Genomic DNA, 18,786 nt, shown 5'->3' with positions numbered 1-18,786 from the left:
GTCCCTGCTACTACTGCGGGAGATCCTCCAATATGGCGACCCAGCCCTGCCTCAGGAATTTGTAATAGACAAATATTATTTTTGTGATGTTCGACATTTGTCTATCAGGTAGACATTCTGGGTCTATTACAAAGCTATTTGGCTTTTTTTCTTTGTTATTGCTAAGGATTTTATTGTCTTGGTTTGTGCTAATTTAAATTTTCCTTTCCTTTCTTCTTCCTTTATTATCAATCCCTTTCTGTTCAAGCTTTTTTATTTTCTTTTTAAAATATTTTCCCTTAATCCTCTTTGTTAAAGTACTAATACTGAAAAGCATTCTGAATTCCTTATCTTGTACTTAAGCTTCAAACCCATCAACTTTTATGTTTTTCACATTTTTATAGCATGTTTTTCCATTTTTAGTCTTTTATTCTCTTGATGTTTTATCTTTTACTTTGATGCATTTACTCTTTCACCTTGTTGACCTTGTTGGTTTAAGTTATTGTATCTTTTATCTTAAATCTTCTTTATCTCGTTACTTTTTAATTCTTCATTTTTATTTTTAAAATTTTATTCATAGTCTGCTAACTTTATTTTTTAACTTCAATCTGACTTTGGCTTCTTTGTGTGTGTGCACACTCCGCTCAATTTCTTTCAATGATTCTGTCTGTTCTTCTATTTCCTTTATCTTAAATTTACTTAATTCATCTTTCATGACTATTTTAAGTCTTGAGCTTTTATCTGTATTGGCTTTATTCTCTTATTAAAACATTTATTCTATTCTTTTTCTCTCAACTTTCTCTTACCAAGTCTCAATGTTTTTATTTTAATGTTCTCTTAGCCTTCCACTCTGCTTTTACCATTTTCCTTAAGTTTTCTCTTCTTTTTTTCTTCTCTTACATTTTTATTTATTTTATGACTTGGTTTAAAATCACCAGCAGGAGCAGTAGTGAGAGAAAAACCCCACCTCCCTCAGGCAGGAATTAGAAAGCTTCTCCCCCAGGGAATCCTCCCTGCCACTGCCCCCCCCAGACCCCCTATCTCATGGATCCCCCAGCCCCTTTAAGGAGCCTTGAGAGACCATCCTCTAACTCTCTCCAAGACTAACATTTTCTTTTTGTTTTTTAAGATTTTATTTGTTTATGCACAAGAGACACAGAGAGAGAGGCAGAGACACAGGCAGAGAGAGAAGCAAGCTCCATGCAGGGAGCCCAATGCGGGACTCGATCCGGGAACTCCAGGATCACGCCCTGGGCGGAAGGCAGGCGCTAAACTGCTGAGCCACCTAGGGATCCCCCAGACTAACGCTTTCTGAATGGTTGGGGGTAGGGAGGTAGGCATGATGAGTTTACTCAAGGGCATTGCTTCCTAAGATCAAATGTTATCATATATACATATGATAGCCAACACAATGAGGGAAATGTGAGCAGTTCACATGAGAGAGAGGGGAACATTTTTTACATCAAATGTTATAATATATATTATATTAAATGTTATCATTTATATATGATATTGTCATTTATATATATCATTTATATGATATGTTATATGTAATTTGTATATGTCATTTTATATATTTATATATCATTTATATATTATATATGGTAACATATATATAAATGTTATCATATATTTGTGATATATCATATATATCACATATATTTGATATATTCATTGAAAGTATCATCACAGATCTGCAGAATCAACCCTACATCTGCTCAGACACAGGCCACAGAGGTGTTCACCAGTGCCCCTCCGGGACCCCCCCACCCCCACGCAGGTCACCTCGGACCTCTCGCTCTAGCCCACTATTTCTGCAGATAGACTCAGTGCGGGATGGTGGTTGGCAAGCCATGGCCCAAGGAAGGTGGTCCTTAGCTCCACTGGGCCCTGGCGGCCCCTCTGCCGCTTCAGCCTTCTCTGAGATGGGCCCACCTCAAGTGGTTGGGTGCGGTGGGTGGGAGCGGGGGAACAGGGGTCCAGGGAGGGTGGGAGTGCAGCATCGCTCGCCCCTGCCCCAAATGCTGCTTGCAGCACCCCTCTCCCCCTAATACCCATACTTAGCCTCAGCAGGAGCCTGGCCTGTAACTTAAAAAGTGCAACCTCATGCTGCACCCTTAGCTCCAGGAACTCTCCATGGACCTTTTTTTTTTTAAAGATTTATTTTTATTTATTTATGATAGACACACACACAGAGAGAGAGAGAGAGGCAGAGACACAGGCAGAGGGAGAAGCAGGCTCCATGCCGGGAGCCCGACGTGGGACTGACTCGACCCCAGGACTCCAGGATCGTGCCCTGGGCCAAAGGCAGGCACTAAACCGCTGAGCCACCCAGAGATCCCCTCCATGGACCTTATTTTTATACAAGATTAATGAAGATGTTTGAAATATATATATGTATGTATATATGTATTTGAAAATTTCGGTTATTTATTCATGAGAGGCAGGCTCCCTGCAGGGAACCCGATGCCAAACTCGATCCCAGGACCCGGGAATCATGACCTGAGCCAAAGGCAGTTGCTCGACCACTGAGCGACCCAGGTGCCCCCCACATATATATATATATTTTTTAATTCTTGTTGAGGCTGTCTCAAGCCTCAGCCTATGTTGAGGCATTTTGAGAGAAAGAGCCCTATGAAAACAGACACTGGGGGTTGCTAAAGATGGAGAGGATCCTTTTCCTGAGTTCAACATCAAGAATAGGAATAGTGATACTAGTTCCCCTCTCTCTCATATGAACTGCTCACATTGCCCTCATTGTGTTGGCTACTAGAAGTCTTAATGCCAAATGTATGGCCTACCCCAGGCAAGTTCCCAGAACCCAAGGGCAGGCCCTGTGCACACTAACTTCCCACCAATTTCATCCTCCCTTTCGCTCAGCTACAATTTTTTTTTTTAAGATTTTATTTATTTGAGAGAGCGAACACAAGCAGGGGGAGGCGGGGAAGCAGACTCCTTGCTGAGCAGGGACCCTGACGTGGGGCTCGATTCCAGGACCCTGGGATCATAACCTGAGCCGAAGGCAGACACTTCACTGGGTGAGCCACCCAGGCACCCCTCAGCTACAGTTTTCTAATCTACTTGTTTTACTCACTTTTGTGCTTTATATGTATTTGAAAGCATCATAAATCCTTTCTAAAACCAAACCACTTTGAGTTAGTACCTGAGTGACCTCAGGCAAGATCTTTGTTCTCTCTGTACTTCATCTTCCTCATCTGCAAAATGGAAATAACTGATGGGTGATTGTGAGAATTAAATGGAGATAATGGACAGGCCTACTTAGCACAGTGCCTCACGTACACTAAGTGCTTAACAAATTGTAGCTAAAATCAAGAGAGAAGCCTGAGAAAGGACTGGAATAACAAGCTAAATAAAGTGCTATACAAATGGGTTACAACAGACAGTATTTTCTAAAATTGGCAACATTTTCCATTCCACCTGCTCTTCTGTAGTGTGAACTTGCTCCATCATGGGGTGGAGCCTGTATCCCCAACACCTTGAATCTGGGCTGGCCCTGTGATTACTGTGACCAATAAAATACAGCAGAAGTCATTGTGCCCATTCCAGGCACAGCCCTTAACTTTTCCAGAAACTCTGTTTCTTGTCTTTAGGGGACCAGCCACCATTAAAAAGGGCTACAACCCTGAGATCAACAAACTCCAAGAATCCCAAGACATGTGGAGGGGCCCTGTAGTATGAAGCCATGTGGAGAAAGAGAGGCGAGGGAGCCCCTAGGACACCAGATATGAGAGGAAGATGCCATGTTAGGAACAGATCCTCCCAGCCCCTCAGCCACCCAGCTGATACCTTCTGGAACGCCTGACCCAAAAAACTGTGAGCAAAAGGAAAGAGCTGCTTTAGGTCACTAAGTTTTGAGGTGATTTGTTCTACAGTAATAGATAACTGAAATGGAAATGGAAGTTCTTTGTAAAACATATAGAAACTTATTGGGTCCTCAAACCAACACTTTACAGGGAAGTAGAATCAAATTAAACACACTGTTTTAGTTGTATGCTAAAAGTCCACTTCCTAGTAGACAAAGGCCATGTCTAACACGTCCACAGAATGTCCTGATAATTCCTAAATTCCAAGTTGGGCATTTTGGTATAAAGGCCATATGTCCAGTATGCAGGATATTTATTCATTCATTCAACAGATAAGTGTTTAGTACTTACTATGTGTCCAGCACTGTACCCCGTTGGAGATATAGCAATGAACATGTCAGATCAAGTCTCTGCTCTCAGCGAGCTGGTACAGATACTTCCCTACGCTGATTACTCTTCATCCCATCCACCAGATCCATTCTCCCTTCTCTGTACCCTGGAGGCCAAGCTCTATGGTCTGCATTACCTGAGCTTCTCCTCACTCTCTGGCTTTCTCATTAAACGGCAAAAAATTTACTGAAGGGTCTGTTCAGTACATAGGGCTCAGACATTAGAAGGCACTGAAAGATCAAATGGCAGAAGGAGAGAAGGGTCAGGATATTTGCTCCCCCAGTTCCCTCTCTGCTCCATCTCCCTTGGTTCTGTCCCTCAGCCTAAGGCCCAAGGACCAGTTCATATAGAAGGGGCCTCTTCCAGGTCTCCAGATCCCCAGTATCCTTAAACACTGTACCTTCTGTTTGCATTCAGGCCAGAAGATGAGAATTTATTTTCACTTGTACTAATACCTGGGTGCTTCACCATCCCTCTTAGGGTTCCTTGATCCTCCCCTGAACCCTGTCAGAGACCCTTCAGAGACCCTTCAGTACATTCTCTAGTTTTACCACATTGGGTATGCAGTCTGTTACCAGCCAGGATCTTGACCCGGTCTCATTTCAAACTCAACAGGATCTTTACATAGAACACATTTCAAACTTGAATTTATTTATTTATTTATTTATTTATTTATTTATTTATTTATTTATTAAAGATTTTATTTATTTATTCGTGACAGAGAGAGAGAGAGAGGCAGAAGGAGAAGCAGGCTACGTGCAGGGAGCCTCACATGGGACTCGATCCTGGGTCTCCAGGATCACGTCCTGGGCTGAAGGCGGTGCTAAACTGCTGGGCCACCGGGGCTGCCTTCAAACTTGAATTTAAATCAGGATGGCCATTGTGGGCTTCCAGAAGTATTGACCACTCTGGTACCAACTTTATACAACTCTAAAATCCAGCATTCAAAGACATCAATGATGAATTCCAATCATTATCGATCATGCATAAAGATAAAAGAGGTCTCATTTCATGCACTAACATCAATTAGTTGGAAGAGGCTGCATAGAACACCGTGTTGAGAACTGCAGGATCATATCAGGGTTCTGCAATGATTAGCTCTGTGATCAATTAGCAATGTCTGCTGTAAGCACAGGATGGGAAGTGACAGTATGTGAAACCCAGAGTTCAGGCCATGATTCTAGTATCACTACTGTACCACTATATGCCATTGGTATCTTCCATAAATACCCTTTTAAACATAATACATAAAGACCCACAATAAGTAAAGCTTCTACTTTGTACATGTCTATTTCCACGAGTCAGAGATTTTTTTTTTGTCACTAGAAGATCAAGGAAGTGAGCAGAACTGAACCCCATGACCTTGCAGTGCTCTGCCTGAATCAAACAAAACTTCAAGGTACAAAGACTATATATCCTCATGAAATCGGTATTTATTTGACTGTTTGGAACTATCACAGTGATTTTTAAAAATTTCTTTAGCAATAGAACTCTTCATTTAAATTAAGCCTCAGGGATCCCTGGGTGGCGCAGCGGTTTGGCGCCTGCCTTTGGCCCAGGGCGCGATCCTGGAGACCCGGGATCGAATCCCACATCGGGCTCCCGGTGCATGGAGCCTGCTTCTCCCTCTGCCTGTGTCTCTGCCTCTCTCTCTCTCTCTGTGTGACTATCATTAATAAATAAAAATTAAAAAAATAAATAAATAAATAAATTAAGCCTCAACAGAACCCTGAAGAGACAAAGGTAGAGTTGCTCTCATTAAAGACAGAAAAGCCAGAGGCTTCCCTTGTCTGTGACACCCATCGGAAGCATCTGAGCAAATCTCTGAGACCTGGAGGGCACATCTTGAACACTAAGAGGAACCCTCTTAGGTCCATTGAGGCCTATGTAATTGTAGCAGTAGAATATTTTGATGTATTAACCAATTCTTTTCACCTCCAATTCCCAGTTACCCTGTGAGCCAGCCCCAGTCATGCATTCAGACATGAAGCATGGCTTGCCTCAAGGAGGATTCATGCCATGGAACTGCAGATATAAAAGGTCAAATGCTTAGCATTTGTTTTCAAAAGGCAAGGTCCAAGTTGAATCAGTCTTCCTGATTAATATTAAGCTATCCTACAGCAAAAACCAACCAGAAACATCAGTGACTTGGCACAGGAAAACTTATTTGGGTTGGGTCTTCCTCCTCAATCTTTAGCAACATCATCTAGAACACATGAAAGTCGGTACCACAAAACAAGAAAGAGAATGGGGTCTCCCTTTTAAAATTTAAAATTCTTCAGCCTGTGTGTGTGCTCAGGCAGCCATAACAAAATACCACAGACTAGGTGGCTCAAACAATAGAAATTAATTTTTCACAGGTCTGGAGGCTAGAAGTCCAAAATCAAGTTGTCAGCAGATTTGGCTTTTCCTGGGCTTGTAAAAGGCCACCTTCTTCTTGTATCCTCCTTGTGGTCTTCCCTCTATATATGCACACCGTGGTGTGTCTTCCTCTTCTTTTAAGAAGCAGTCGTATTGGATTAGCAGCCCCCTCTTTGATCTCATTTGACCACATTTATCTTTGTAAGGGCCCCATCTCCAAATATAGTCACATTTCTAAGGTCCTGTAGTGTTAAGGCTTCAACATATGAATGGGGTGGGGGCTAGGGATGGAGTTTAGTCCATACGTCCTGGAACCAGTTAAGTACCATTTCCATTCATATTTTCTTGGCTAGAACAAGTCACATGGCCCTACCTGACCATAGGAGAGACTGGAAAGCTTCATCTTCACATGTGCCCAAGAAGTAAAGAAGAGCCAGATGTGAGTGAGCATTAGCAATCTCTTCCTCACAAGAGTAAGACAAAAAGATTTAGGAAAATATATGATTGGGCACAAACACCCATAGGGTGAGTCTTCCCCACCCCTCGCCCCTAGAGTGAATGATGGGGAAGGAGGAGGGACAGGTGACAAAAGGGAAGTGATGTGGGGAATTGATGAAGGGCCTCCATTCTGACAGACATGTGGATGTGCCCCCACATTCCCCTGCATTCAAGCAATAAACACCAGCACCAGAAAAACAAATGGAAACTGCGTTCATGCTCACAGGTGACCCAGACTCCATTCTATTCAAGTAGGCCCTCTTGAATAGGGCAGAGCAGCCATGCTAATCATCCTTTCCTCTACCATGGGGATGATCTATTATTGACACTGGCCAGCATGTTGTCCACTGACCATCCAGAAGGACTGTCGCCCATGTGCCCCAGACTTAGTATCCAACCGCTCCATCATCTGACTACTGTCTCCACACAACTCACACACAAACTGAGGCCCTCAAAAAACCGAGACACAGAGGGCTGAGATGCTGATGAGGGCAAGGGGCGGGGGAGCCTTCACCCCCCATTCTCCTCACCTGCGGGACTGAACGACACAGCCCGAGATTTTCCCCACTGGCCAGGGCAGAGGTGAATTAACCTCATCTATTTAGTGGCACCAACGGAACGCGTGTCAATACAAGGAGCGCCATAGAGCCATCTACTGGTCACAAGTAAAAAGAGAAGTCACCCGAAAACAATAAACAGGAAAAAAAATCAAAATAATCAAATCCAACTTTAATACCTTCATTATAGAAACACGATGGGAAGTGTCATCTCATTCCCTCCAGTGCAAGAAAACATAAGAGACACTCCAAGTTAGACATGCCTTTAATAGATGCGTTTAGGGAATTAGAATTGCAATATCCTAGAAGGTCATCCAGCACACGGTTCTGTGAGGTGCTTTCCAATGCTCTCAGTTCTACCTGTTCAGATTCCCTAAAAATAAGACAGGGATTGGGATCCCTGGGTGGCGCAGCGGTTTGGCGCCTGCCTTTGGCCCAGGGCGCGATCCTGGAGACCCGGGATCGAATCCCACGTCGGGCTCCCGGTGCATGGAGCCTGCTTCTCCCTCTGCCTGTGTGTCTCTGCCTCTCTCTCTCTCTCTCTGTGACTATCATAAATAAATAAAAATTAAAAAAAAATAAGACAGGGATATAAGACAGGGATTCATTTTCTGAAGCCTGAAACCTGCAAGTGTAATTAAGGAAATTGAGATCCTGCAGTTCGGGTGACAAATGACCCCCTGGGCACCCCGCTATTAGGTGCTCCGCGTGCACAATCACACAACCATGGAGCACGCACAATGTCTGAGACGGAGTTTCCTGGGCACCAAGGGTTTTAACAACAACAAAAAGCTCCAGACTTGGGGCAATAAGAGGCCTCCCTCAGGCGGATGCCCCCTTTGCAGGGCGATACCTGGAACACCAAGCAGCCGCGCTGCCCCTGGGGAGCTGGGATCTGCTCCACCGACTCCTCGGTCCGCGCGGGCTGCCGCGGTGCCTCTACCGCGGTCTCCGCCGCCTCGCGCGAAACCCCGACAGGCTGCGCGGCGGAGGCGCTCCCTGGAAACCCCCGGGTCACGCCGTGGCCTGTGCGCGCACCTGCGGAGCCCAGCGCGGGGCACGGTCCGGCCTGCGGGGAGCGCCGCGTTTGAGCACGTACCGGCTGACCTTCCGCTCAGGGTCGGAAATCGGCTAATCTGTGTCTCAGACTTGCTCCGCAGACGCTGAGCTGATAGAAGCAGTTTAACTAAAAAGACGCCGGACGCCCTCCCCGGACGAAGGGCCCGGAGACGCGCTGCCACCAAGCATCGAGTCCACAGCGCCACCTGCAGCACGATGGGTGCCGCTCATCGGAGCCCTCCGCAGCCGCGTGGGGGAGGAAGAAACATCCCCCCACTTTAGGGGTTCAGGGCGCAAAGTGACCCAAACTTTACACTTGGCAGATATGGGATGCCCGGGTGGCTCAGCGGTTGAGCATCTGCTTTTGGCCCAGGGCGTGATCCCGGAGTCCTGGGATTGAGTCCCACGTCGGGCTCCCTGCTCCTCCCTCTGCCTGTGCCTCTGCCTCTCTGTGTGTGGGTCTGTCATGAATAAAGAAATAAAATCTTTAAAAAAATTTTTTAAATACTATGTTTACTTAAAGGTGGAAAAAATAGAAAACTCCAATAACGTGGAGGAGTTTGGGCTAATTGGTTATAGGCTTGTCTGTTTGTTTTCTTGCTTACTTTAACAGCAATGAATTCTGACATTGTGATTTTTTTCCCCCTAGGATCTGTTGCAAAAATTTACCAGGAAGTAAAAATCAATCAGAAATAAGCATCAGGGGGATCCCTGGGCAGCTCAGCGTTTTAGCACCTGCCTTTGGCCCAGGGCGTGATGTTGGAGACCCGGGATTGAGTCGGGCTCCCTGCACGGGGCCTGCTTCTCCCTCTGCCTATGCCTCTCTCTCTCCCTCTCCGTGTCTTTTCATGAATAAGTAAATAAAATCTTTAAAAAAAAAAAAAAAAAGAAAGAACCGTCAAAAAAAATGTCAAGAGCAGCTGACATTGAAATCTGATGTGAAACATTCAATAATCATCTGCTATCTCTGAAATTTAGAAAATAAAACCCTAGTAGAAGAGACTCCAGAGTCTTCAAACCTTACAGAAGCTAGATAGAACTGGATGTGATCACAGCTCAGCATTCTGGAAAGAGCCGCTACAGTCAGCTTCCCACTAACTCCTGAAAGCCTAACCATCTTTCCCCAATTTTGAGTCCATCTTCACTGATTCTTTTCTTTATGTTTTAATTCAAACTGATTAAGCATCTACTACGTGATATAGGGAGATAAGATAGAAGAGGGAAAAAGAAATATAAAGATGAGATTAGCTCTTAACCTCAAAAACTTGTGCCATTTATACTGCCTACCCTAATTTTATCACTTTAACATAATGTGCTCTTATATACAGATCCACGTTTTCTACCAAGTTTTATTTGCTCAGAGGAGGAAAAGTCACTGTTTGGGCAATCAAGAAAATTTCATGCAGAGGGGAAAAAAATCTCACTTCTTCAAATTCAAGCTCAAATGTCAAGAGGAGACAGCATGTGAAACATAAGGAATGACACACAAGCAAAGCCATGGAGGTGCTAGATGTGCCCTACATAAAATAGCACTCACAACTGCACACATACAGGCAGAGACAGACACATCTTCACTTACACAAAATCCACTCAATCTCATTATTCTGCTTTGTTCTCTCTCATAACATTTATTATCACCTGATTTATATGTATTCCTGGGATTACATTCTGTCTCCATGACAAGCTATACAACAGTAAGAACTTTGTTTCATTCGCTTCTGTATTCTGAGTGCCAAATCTGGCACATTGTAGCTTCTAGATAAATATGGAAGGAAGGGAGGGACAGAGGGAGGGAGGGAAGAATAGGAGGAGGGGAGGTGCTTAGGACACCCACTGAGAAGCAAATGAGGAAGATTATGGGAAATTAGATACCTGGGATGATGAAGACAGAGTACAGGGTATCTTGAATGCCAGGTGAGAAGCTTGGATTTTTTTCTGCTTCTTCAAAGCTGCCAGTTTGTACAAAAGATAATGACAGTAGGCTAAGCTAAGATTTTAAAAGATTGATCTGGTGAAAGTATAGGATGAATCTGAGGGGAGACAGATTAGAGGTGAAAGGAGCAGTTACTGTAAAATAAATAATAATAATAATGGATTTATTCAATGGTTGTTGAATAAAATAGAAATCTATAAGACCTTAAAGATATAAATAAATAAATGAGTCCAAGTCCAAGATGAATTTGGAATATTTTGCTGGGTCAGAAAGTAAGGAAGTGCTCAGAGGTTAATGAAAATATGTCAAAAGGACTAAGGAGACAGCTTGAAGGGCATCCTACTAGCCAAACTTGGACATCTTAAACTATAAAATAAGTGATAGTGAATGTTGTACAGCCCGTTGAATAAAATTAGAGTCCATTAGAGCTTGAAGATAAAAATGGATACATAAATAAGTAGGGAAGAAGGGAAAGCTCTTTCCTACAGTTGAATGCCAACTCATAAATGTAGATGGAATGATGGAAATAGAAAGTCATCATTTGGCAACCATCACGGGGGGAGTTACTAATAATTGCTAAGGCAGGTGAGTAGAAGTTTAACAAGGAACAGGATATTGGTATAATTTCAGAATATCTCCCCACAAGATATTTACTAATCGCAATGAGGGGGGAAGGGTGGCTTTATTGGTGGAGAGACAGAAACCAACTTGACAAGGTGGTCAGGATTAATACCACCAGTTGTTAATGGAAAGAGTTACCATCAGCCTCCTGCTGGTATGATGCACCAAGAGCCTAGCTACCTCTCTGTACAACTCTTGCCAAGAATGTATGGCATGAGTCTGGTCGTAAAAGCACATCAACCAGACCTGGACTGAAGGTCAGGCTTCAGAATGGAAAGTCACTACTCTGGAAATCTTTCTAAGTCATGCAAGAGAGAAATACTGAGGAACCATTCTAGACCAAAGGAGATTCAAGAGACATGACAACTAAATACAGTGTGACCCAGGGCTGGATCCTAGACCAGAAAGGTAAACTGTCCCATGGCTGGGACAGTTGGGAAAAGTTGGATGCAAATGTATTAATGTTTTTTTTTGTTTTTCATTTGAGGACTGTAAGATGGTTATTAAGGAAAGTATTAAGGAAAGTTATCAAGGAAAGGAAAGTGATGGAAGATCCACTGTGGTATTTAGAGGTGTTGAGGTTTCATATCTGCAGCTTGCTCTTAAATAGTTCAGAAAAAGAAAGAGTAATAGCAATAATTCTATATAATAACAAGGTTTTATGTTTAATTATAATAAGATGGTATATAGAAAGCCCCTGGCACGTGGTAGATTCTCCCTACAAAGTTTGTTGTTTCCCCCAAGAAAAAGGGAGAAAATATTAAGGCTGTGTCTACACACTCTGTCCAAAATAAAGGTATCACATAAACTCTCTCTTCAACTTACGAGGAAGCCCACCCAAAGACAGCAGTGCTAATAACAGGTATTGAGCAACATGAAGTATAATGATAGTTCTTTTTGGATTACGAAGCACTTTTGAGTCCATTATCTCATTTTATCCTCGCGGTACCCCAGGGAGACAAGCAATTATCATTATTGTTGCTGGTTTTTTATACTATTATTACAGTTATTATTATGAAGAAATGGCAGTTCAGAGACCTCAGAGTCAGGCTAAATAAATAATAATTAAAATGATGGTTTACCTTTGCTGAGAGAGAAGCATGATTATACTCATAACTTGCATGCACTCACATATACAACCACAACCTAATATTCTGTAGACCACAGAGGCATCTCTCAGGACCCAAAGGAAAATGGTATGATTGTGTACTCACTCTGGAACTAGTCCAGCCTGACCTTAACATGCCTGTAAATGGGCTCTATGATCCTCAATATATGGTTTCCAACTCTGCACCAGTTAGAAGATGAATAAGTTCTGGGGATCTAGTGTGCAGCATAATGATGATATTTAATAATACTGTATCATATACTTGAAAGTGGCTAAGAGAGTAGATCTTAAACCACAAAAAAGAAATCGTGATTATGGGACATGATGCAAGTATTAGCTAATGCTAGGATGGTCATCATTTTGCAATCTATAAGTGTATCAAATCAACATTTTGTACATCTTAGACTTACACCATGTTACATGTCAATTTTATCTCCATGAAGCTGGGGGGAAATGTCAATGTTATAAAAGACAAACAAAGGCTAGGGAAATGTTCCAGGTTAAAGAAAGCTAACGGGACATGACAACTACATGTAATCCCTGACACGACACTGGATTCTATACTTGAGGGGAATGTGCTCTGGAGGACATCATTCCATCAACTAATAAAACTGGATTATTAACAGTAGATTAGGTGAAACATTGTATCAGTGAAACTTTGTGAGGTTGATAACTGGACTGTGGTGATGGAAGAGACGACCCCTATTGCAGTATTTAGTAGACCTAGTATTGTAGTTTAGTATTTAGTATAATGCATTATTTAGGGTTAAAGGCCATGATGCATGTAACTTACTGTAAATTATTCAGAAAAAATGTATATACAGATATAAAATATGTATTCGTATACATATAATATGTATAAATATATGTACATACGTATATAAGTGTATGTACGTGTATATAAATGTGTCCATACAAATATTCCATATATTTACAGAGAGAGGGAGAAAGACAACACAAATGACTAAAGAGGAGCAAAATGTCCTAATAGGTAAACCCGACTAAAGGGTATTTAGGTGCTACTTGCACTACTTTACATTGGCAACATTTTGTAAGTTTGAAATTATTTCCAAATAAAAATTAGGGGAAAGAGAAAGAAAGGCACTGTAACCCTGGCCCCCACTGCTGGATTCTGGAAGACCTAAGCGACAGGGACAATTCAGCTCTGGCCCTCTCAGTCCCTCTTCTTAGCACATTAATGTAGCTGATGCTTTAACAGCACTCTGGCACTTCTCAGAGACTGCTTTACGTGGCTTATGTTTATTAACTCACTTAATAATGGTTCACACACTGTTATCCCATTTTTATAAATGAGAAGAGTACAAATGAGTAAGCCAGTACCTCTTCATGAAGGGAGGTCACCTTGGACAAGCAGTGAAGCCAGGACTCACATCTGCCTCTTTCTGCTCCATGTTCCATCTTCTTTCCCCCCTTACGTGGTTCTCAAGCCTGGGCGAGCACCCAACTCACCCCAAGAGTTTTTTAAAGTATGGACTTCCACATCCTGCCTCAAATTCATCAGTCAGAAGCACCAGACAGGGGACATAGAGACCTATTTCTGGGTTTTGTTTGGTTATCTGCTACCCTCTTCTGTACCCATTAAGCTCTTCCATTGTCCCTGCTTCTAGATATCTAGTGTCCCACTGAACACATCCTCCCAGGATGCTCTTACTCATCTGGCCTCTGGCCTATGGACTCCTCTATGGAAACATAAGCATCCAGAGTCCCCAGATGCCTTAGAGGCCCTATCTCAATGTCATAGCTGACATCTGTGGCCAACTGATTCCAGCTGATGGGTAGAAGACACCATAGGCCATTCCAACCTTCTGTTTGGCTTCTATGCCATATGGCATATGGTAGGCCCAGATGATTCTATGCTCAAATGCTCACTATCACACTTCCTTCACTGTAAAAAGAGGCCTCTGGTATGAAAAGCTATTACGTGGGATCCCTTGTCAAAAGCAGACACTCTGTAAACCCTTAATGATACTAGTAGAGGCACAGAAAGGAAAAGAGATATCTAGGGGGATCAGTTCCATAAAGGATGGATCACTGTCCCCTGTAGGATGATAAAGGCCTGATGGAATCAACTTGCCAGCAAATCCAGCTAGACTTCATATTGAGAGTTCTGTCACCAACACATTGGGTTTTCAGCAGTGACTGTAACTCGACCAGCTTTGGACAGAGGGAATCCCTGCAGAGCCTCTATCCAGGCTATTATGACTCTGCCAACCACGGACCCATTGGGTGAGCACTAGGGTGACCAAGGGCAGAAGCTGACAGGCATCTACCAGATGAGTCCTCTCATCTACCTGGTTATGGAGTGACTTCTGCTGGGTATTAATGGTCAACATTAAGATCTACATGTTTTGTGCCCACTCCTGTGGTTCAATCATGTGCTTCTCCAGAATCCTGGTCTCAGATCTTCCACACTGTTCCTTCCAGACTTCTAACCAAATTATTCACTGCTTCTTAGGAGTTCATGTAAACTACCTCAGGCTACCTCTCCTTCCATACAAAATGGACAAACAAGGGTACTGCTTACAGCTCTGCTCATTCTTAGGATTTCCCTCACCACAGTTCTTAAGGCCAATCCTGAGTGGAGCAGTATTGTGACAGGTGTCCCTTTTTAAGCCCTACAAGAAGTCTCAACCTCTTCTCTAAGTGTCATAGAGAACTCTCCACCCTGCCCCACTTCATGAAGCCATGATATAAGCTGGGGGAGGCATCAGTGTAGCAGGGGTGGACACCATAGGAATGGGGGCCACCTTTTAATGTAACACAGATTGCCAGGCTTAGGCCCAAACTGATCTAAGCATAATCCCCAAGCAAAGGCTCTTTAAAAGAGAAAAAGAAAGAAAAAATAGATTGTGATATGCCACCATGTTTGGGAACCACAGATATGCAGATACCTAGAAGACCCAACACAGCTAGGTGGTAAGGCTTCAAAGTATAAAGTAGATAGGGTCTTTGCCCTCCAGAAGCCTAAAGTCTGGTGGCTGGGGACAGGGGAGGATCAGTGGATACAAACTTCTTTAATGAAGATTTTAAAACTATCACTTTAAATCAATCAATAATTAGAAACTAGATTACGGTGCTTACAATCAGAAACGGACTATTGAAGTGAGGCAATCAGAAATGGCCTCTCCTAATACTAATATTCCCCTCTGTAAAGAATAAGTAGAATTTCACAAAAAAAATAAACTCAAAATGGACTAAAAACCTATATGTAAGATATGAAACCATAAAACTCCTAGAAGAAAACATAAGTAGTAATTTCTTTGACATCAGCCTTCATAACATTTTTCTAGATAGGTCTCCTCAGTCAAGAAAAACAAAAGCAAAAACAAACTATTGGGGCTATATCAAAATAAAAGGCACAGCAAAAAAAAAAAAAAAAAAAAAAAGCACAGCAAAGGACATCATTGACAAAATGAAAAGGCAACCTACTCAATGGGAGAAGATATTTGCAAGTCATATATCTGATGAAGGAGTTAATATCCAAAATATATACAGAACTTATAAAACTCAACATCAAAAAAACAAATAATCCAATTTATAAATAAGTAGAAGACCTGAATAGCCATTTTCCCAAAGATATGGAGATGGTCAACAGACACCTGAAAGGATGCTCAACATCCCTAGTCATCAGGAAAATGCAAATCAAAACCACAATAAGATATCACCTCGTACCTGTCAGAATGGCTAGTATCAAAAAGACAAGAAATAACAAGTGTTGGCAAGGATGTGGAGAAAAAGGAACTTCTGTGCACTATTGGTGGGATGTAAATTGGTATGAGCATTATGGAAAACAGTATGGAGTTTCCTCAAAAAATTAAAAATGGGAATACCACACAGTCCAGTAATTCTACTACTGGGTATTTAGTGAAAAACAAAAACAAAAACACTAATTCAAAAAATATGTTCCTTTATGTTTTTTGCAACATTATAGTAGCCAAGATATGGAAGCAACCCAGGTGTCCATCAACAGATGAAGAGATAAAGAAGATGTGGTATACGTATATATACACATTCATATGTATCCAATGGAATACATATACATGTGTATACATATACATATATATGCAATGGAATATTACTCAGCCAGAAAAAAGCAAGAGATCTTGCCATTTGCAACAATACAGATGAACACAGAGGGTATTATGCTAAGTGAAATAAGTCCAACGGAAAAGAAAAATACCAGACAGCCCTGGTGGCTCTGCGGTTTAGCGGGGCCTTCAGCCCAGGGCCTGATCCTGGAAACCCTGAATCGAGTCCCACATCAGGCTCCCTGCATGGAGCCTGCTTCTCTCTCTGCCTCTTTCTCTGTGTCTTTCATGAATAAATAAATAAAATCTTTAAAAAAAAGAAAAATATATGATTCCACTTACATGTGGAATCTAAAAAACAAAACAAATGTACAAAGCAGGAACAGACCCATAAATTCAGACAACAAACTGGTAGTTGTCAGAGAAGAGAGTGGTGGGAAAATGGGCAAAGTGGGTGAAGAGGAGTGGAGGTACAGGTTTCCAGTTATGTAATGACTGAGTCATAGGGATAAAAGGTACAGCATAAAGAATGTAGTCAATGGTATTCTGATAACATTTCATAATAATTTTAATAACGGTACTTTAATAACAGCAATTTAATGAAACAGATGGTAGCTACACTTGCATAAGTGTATAAAGTTGTCAAATCACTATGTCGTATACTTAAAAATAATGTAACGTTGTGTGTAGGGCAGCCCGGTGGTGCAGCGGTTTAGCGCCGCCTGCAGCCCAGGGTGTGATCCTGGAGACCCGGGATCGAGTCCCACGTCGGCTCCCGGCATGGAGCCTGCTTCTCCCTCTGCCTCTCTTTCTCTCTCTCTCCCTCTCTGAATAAATAATAAATTAAAAAAAAAAAAAAACCATTGTCGACTATACTTCAATCAAAAAACTAATTAAGAGGGATCTCTGGGTGGTGCAGCGGTTTGGCGCCTGCCTTTGGCCCAGGGGCGATCCTGGGTCTCCAGGGTCGAGTCCCACATCGGGCTCCCGGTGCATGGAGCCTGCTTCTCCCTCTGCCTATGTCTCTGCCTCTCTCTCTCTCTCTCTCTCTATGTGTGTGTGACTATCATAAATAAAAATTTTTAAAAAACTAATTAAATATTTTTAAGAGCAGATTATATATGTCTATATATTCCTTTGTGTTATTATTGATAAAGGCAGGGGGTATGCAAAATAAATATTTACATACTCAAATGTAAAAAAAAAAAAGAGTGAGGACAACTTAGGCATGCAGAATCCTCAGTGAGTCAAAGACTTGGGAGCAAGGGGAAATTGCAAGGAGTGGGGGTAGTGGAGGAAGACTGGTGCCTCTGTAGATTACCTTAGGCAGCTGCTCCAGACTTTCATCCTAAATGCTACCAGTGTAAGACAAACTTACAGAAAGAACTAGAAAAGCGTGCGATCCTGCATGCATACACACATGATGGAGCTGGCCAGCCGTAACTCACAGAGGTCTCCGGTAGCTTTACAGTTTCGCCCCATATGGTACTGATGACCAACTTCCCAAATTGTACATGAGCCTAGTTCGAAAATTCTGCCTCCTGTCACAACAGATGTAGCATAATTTCCAGTTCCAGAAATGTGCTCATAATACCTGCAGCCCGTTTCCCAATGCTGCCCACCCAGGCCCTCCAATAGACACATTCATACATACACCATACATACCTACACGGTGTGTTTGTGGGTTTTTTTTCTTTTTTTTAAGATCTTATTTATTTGTTCATGAGACACAGAGAGAGGCAGAGACACAGGCAGAGGGAGAAGCAGGCTCCCTGCGGGGAGCGCAATGTGGGACTCGATCCCGGGACCCCAGGATCAGGCCCTGGGCGGAAGGCAGGCAGCCGCCCATCCACTGAGCCTCCCAGGCATCCCCGACACGTGGGTTTTTACCAGAGTCAAAATGCAACGTGGGTTCCCGCCCAGAACAAGCGACCCCCCTAGAACGAGCTGGAGCAATGAGGCGCGCCCTCCTGTGGCTCTGGCCTGACCTTGTCGCCTCCTGCCCCGGAGCCGGGCCGCGGGCCTCTAAGCCTCAGTCACCGGAGGACGCGGGTGAACCGCCCCCGCGCGGCGGTGACGCTGATTAAACGAGCACTTGGATGCGAAGCGCCCGGCCGGGTGTCGGCCCCAAAGCGCTCAGAACCGTGGCGGTCGAGATCATTCCGACGGCGACCGCGGCGGCGACGGTGGCTGAGCAAACCGCGGAGCCGGAGCCGGGCGGGGAGGGGCGCGCGCGGCGGGGCGCGGGGGGGCCGGGAGGCTCCGCGCCGGAGTTAACCACGCGCATCGTGGCGTGGCTTCAAAGCGGGCTGCTGGGCCGCGGGGTCGCGGGGTCGCGGGGTCGCGGGGGCCGCGGGACGAGGAAGGAGCGAAGCGGCCCGAGACCGGCAGGCGGCGCGCAGGTGCT

The 18,786-nt window shown here is 43.5% G+C and overlaps 1 long non-coding RNA gene across 11 annotated transcripts in view; it reads right to left on the bottom strand.

Annotated features, from left to right (window-relative positions):
* LOC144303157 (uncharacterized) overlaps positions 1-8,925 on the bottom strand; it is a 177,214-nt gene extending 168,289 nt beyond the window's left edge. For 2 of the 11 annotated variants that reach the window (XR_013370173.1, XR_013370169.1), the window contains exon 1: positions 8,709-8,911. This is a non-coding gene — a long non-coding RNA (uncharacterized LOC144303157). Of the gene's footprint in view, positions 1-8,647 lie in introns of all 11 variants that reach the window. The other 9 variants (XR_013370168.1, XR_013370171.1, XR_013370176.1 and 6 more) reach the window with 8 other exon arrangements.
* Positions 8,926-18,786: the final 9,861 nt, after the last annotated feature.

Source organism: Canis aureus, chromosome 32 (assembly GCF_053574225.1).
Source record: "Canis aureus isolate CA01 chromosome 32, VMU_Caureus_v.1.0, whole genome shotgun sequence".
Taxonomy (NCBI): Eukaryota; Metazoa; Chordata; class Mammalia; order Carnivora; family Canidae; genus Canis; species Canis aureus.
Note: the sequence above shows the minus strand (reverse complement) of the source record. Positions and strands in the feature narration are given on the sequence as shown.